Here is a 4,113-nt window from a genome sequence, read left to right as displayed (position 1 = left end):
TGTGTGTGTGTGTGTGTGTGTGTGTGTGTGTGTGTGTATCACAGTTTCTTTATCCAGTTCTTGATTGATGGGCATTTGGGTTGTTTCCACATTTTTGCAGTTGCGAATTGTGCTGCTATAAACGTGTGTTCAGGTATCTTTTTCATATAATGACTTATTTTCCTCTGGGTAGATACCCGGTAATGGGATTGCTGGATCAAATGTTAGTTCTACTTTAAGTTCTTTAAGGAATTTCCACACTGTTTTCCCTAGTGGCTGTACTAGTTTACATTCCCATCAGCAGTGTAGAAGTGAAGGAGAACATTTTTGTATATTAGAGAACCATTTCAATATATACAAAAGTAGACAATAAAATAATAAGTAGTTAAATATACAGAAATCATATATATATAAATATATAAAGTATATAATAAACAATATATGTAAATAATAAATTATTACCTATATTATATTTAAAATATAAATAACAAATATATAAATATTATATAATCATATGCTAGATTATTACAAATACATAGGAAAAACAGTTTTTCTTCTGCCCCTACACCATGTAAGAATTTCCCCCACACACCAAGCAATCAGTTCTGCAGCAGACGCCAGCAGGTGTCCTCCAATTAGGTTCAGTTCCTACATGACCTACCTGGAGACAATGTCAGGTCCCCTAAGTTGAGGCTCAGTCCACAAGACTGCACCCCACTTCCAATGTCAATCAATCTCAAGCCCCAAGTTGTTTTATCTGTACTTCTAATTGACTGGCTATAAATTGGGGGATCCCATAACCCCCTCCTTGGGTTTGACTGATTTGCTAGAGTGGTTCACAGAACTTAGAAATAACACTTACATTCGCCCGTTTATCATAAAAGATATTACAAAGGAGACAGAAGAAGAGATGATGCATAGGAGGAGGCACATGGGGGGCACAGAGCTCCCAGCCCTCTCTGGTGTGCCACCCTCCACATCTCCATTTACTCGGCAATCCAGAAGCTCATCCTGTCCCGTCTCCTTGGACTTTTTATGGAGACTTCACTGGACAGGCATGATGGAGGCACAGACCACCATGCAGAATGTGAATGGACACAAAGGGTGCCATCCAACACTAACAGGCGGAGTGTGGAACCCAGCAGGGCCTGTCCGTCCAGATCCTTCTTGGCCTCTCTGTGTGACATTTCTTCCTCTCGGGGATGGGGCAGGACCTCTTCTGAAATGGGATCTTATGACCTACAGTCAGGCAAGGTAGGTAAGAGATTTTCTTTATGGTCTCAGGAAGAAAAGTAGAGGGAGATTCCTGCCTCGAGGAGAAAAAGAAGCAGGTAAAGGAAGGGCAGGAGGTCAGAGAGAGAGATTCTGTTTTCTGAGGCCTGCTCCTGCAGAGTAAAGCACCTAAATTTTTAACAAAAGACTCTTTCACCTTTATGGCTCTGAAGCTGTTCCAGGAACCAAAGGCAAAAAGCCAAATGCTTTAACAAAAGACACACTTATTGCTGTAGTCACTTAAAAAATAACCAGGGCTGTGGGAGTTATGAGCCAGGTACCGTGGATGAAAACCAATAATATATATCGTAATATCACACTATCAGAGGCCCAGATTCAATAAACATTAAAGTTTTGTCATATTTCCTCAGATGAAAAACAAAACAATTGCTCATATAGCTGAAGTATTTGTAATCCATTTTCATTGCCTTCTCTTCTTCCCTCCTTCCTCTTTCCACTCTTCTATAGGTGCTGTGAACCTTCTTATCTGTGCTTTTACACACTTACTGCCAGTGTGTGTTCATACATGGTATAAAGTATTGATGTGTTTAAAATATAGATAAATGTTATATTTTATGTGTCCTTCTTCAATTTCACTCAACATTAACTTTTTAAGGTTATTCATTGGATAGAATGGAATTAGATCTAGTTCATTTGTTTTCATCTCTCTCGCTCCCTCTCTCTATGTATACTATATATGTGTCTATACATGTAACACTTTGTATACTATTTACATATTTTGCTTCATCCATTTTTCCATTAAAGGATGTTTGTTTTGTTTCCAATTTTCACATTTTTTACATTTAATTTTTAAATTAAATTAGAATTTATTTTTGTATCATGTGTGCTGTGGTATTTCCACACGTCACAGTGTCATTCCGGGATAAGATATCTTTTTCTTCACTGTTTTGTAACGTCCCTTGTTTTCTCTTTCAGGTATTGATGTACTTATAGGTTTGCTTTTTGACTATTCTAGTATTTCATTAATCTATGTGTTTATCGATGAACCAATGTAGTATTGTTTTAATTATCATAGATTTATGACAAGATTTGATATTTGATAGGGCAAGACCCACACCTTTATCCTTTAAAATTAGAAAGCTGTGATTTAGATATTGAGCTTAGGCTTTAAGTCACTTCATTTGAATAAAAAACCAGGGGTGAACTTACTCCGACCGCAATCTGAGGAACTGAGATATATCATCTACAGTCTGTATTTGGTCCTTAAAACAATCTTGTAGGATTGAAAGTGTTATTCTCATCTTAGACATCATAAAAATAAGAATTGGTGTCATTAGGTAACATGTCTGTGTGAAGACATACAGAACATGACATGTGCAGAATCTCTCTGACTCGCATAGGTATTAAAGCTATTTTCTTCTAGATCATGTAGTACCCCTCATGAAGCCCCATGATAAATGATTGCTTCTCTTCTTTGACAAGATGAACTATCTCTGTTTTCCTCTTTGGAGTGTAGGAAACTTGGATTCAAATTTGTGCTTGATAATTTAACTCAGAAGTTTCTTATGATTCAGTTGTCTGTACTACTTTTTATCTCTTTTCTTAATACCCCATTCTAATTTGCATTTTTCTTGTCTTGATTTTTACATATTTATGCCTAATGCATTGTGTTAATGCATGCAGGTTCTATTGCCAACCTTAAATAATTTACAAATAAAAAATGAAAGAATACATGTTCTGTTACAGCTAGGCTTTTTAATGTGCGTTGGAATCACATGGGAACTTGTTGAAATGCAGCTTCTCAATCAATAGGTCTGGGGTGGGACATGAGACTGCATTTCTAACCCATTCCCAAATGGTGCCTATGCTGCTGGCCTAGGGTCACAGTTTGAGACGCAAGGTTCTGCACCAACAATGAGAAGATATTGTGTAATTAGATCGCTGGGCTTCCCCAGAGGAGAGACAGATGCCCACAGTAGGCTGAGAATCACTATTGACAGCTCTCAGTTTTTCTAATCTTGACGTGCAGCTGGGAAACAAAGGTATTCTTCAGTGTGATCTACTTTCAGCCACCTTTCCCAGCCAGGACAAAGGCTTTTCCAGCTAAGAAGGATCGTACAAGTAGAGGGGATATTTTTCCTTTCTGATAGCATGTCTCGATCTGGCTGCACATTAGAATCAACAGGGGAGCTTTTAAAACTTGTTATACCCAAGCCACACTTTAGCCCAATTAATCAGAATTTCTTGGAGCAGGGCCTCAATAATTGTTTAAAGTTTCTCAGGCGATTTCAAAGTTCAGGGAAGGTAGAGAACTCTGCTTTGTAAGGATAAAGAGAGATGATCCCTGTGACCCATTTTTCAAGAGGATCCTGCCCTCCTAGCTGACTCTCCTTCTGAGGTTTCAAACTATTTCTACTATCAGGTTCCTGAAATTCCTCGTTGGGATCCCATATCAAGCTGGGTTTCTTGAGAAACTTCCCATTTTAAGATCCAAGTACAAATTAAAGAGTAAACATTTTTAATAACAGATTTTTTGATAAATAATTATGGACCAGATCTTTTGCTTCTTCACCAATATATGCTTCAGTCTGCATGTCCATTTCTTTGTCATAATTTTTCATGTCTGAATTAATTGTATTGGAAGGCAAGTTTCCCATTTTCTCTTTAAACATCTTATTTTTATGGCGTGGAAATTAGGGAGTTTGAAATCTACGTGACCCTGGAATTGAATCTCGGCTCATCTAAATGTTAACAGTGTTAAAGGGCAAACTTTGTCATAGAAAAAAGCCTGAATAATATATATTTCACCTGTGTCATGTCAAAGCCTAATTGGTGGCATGGCACCAGGCTTAAGAGGCTGAAGAAGAGACCCAGAGCCAGCAAATGTGACATGGGGTTTTA

The sequence above is a fragment of the Aotus nancymaae genome, unplaced genomic scaffold, assembly GCF_030222135.1.
Source record: "Aotus nancymaae isolate 86718 unplaced genomic scaffold, 86718_ANA_hifiasm-v0.15.2.pri h1tg000025l, whole genome shotgun sequence".
Classification (NCBI taxonomy): Eukaryota; Metazoa; Chordata; class Mammalia; order Primates; family Aotidae; genus Aotus; species Aotus nancymaae.
Note: the sequence above shows the minus strand (reverse complement) of the source record.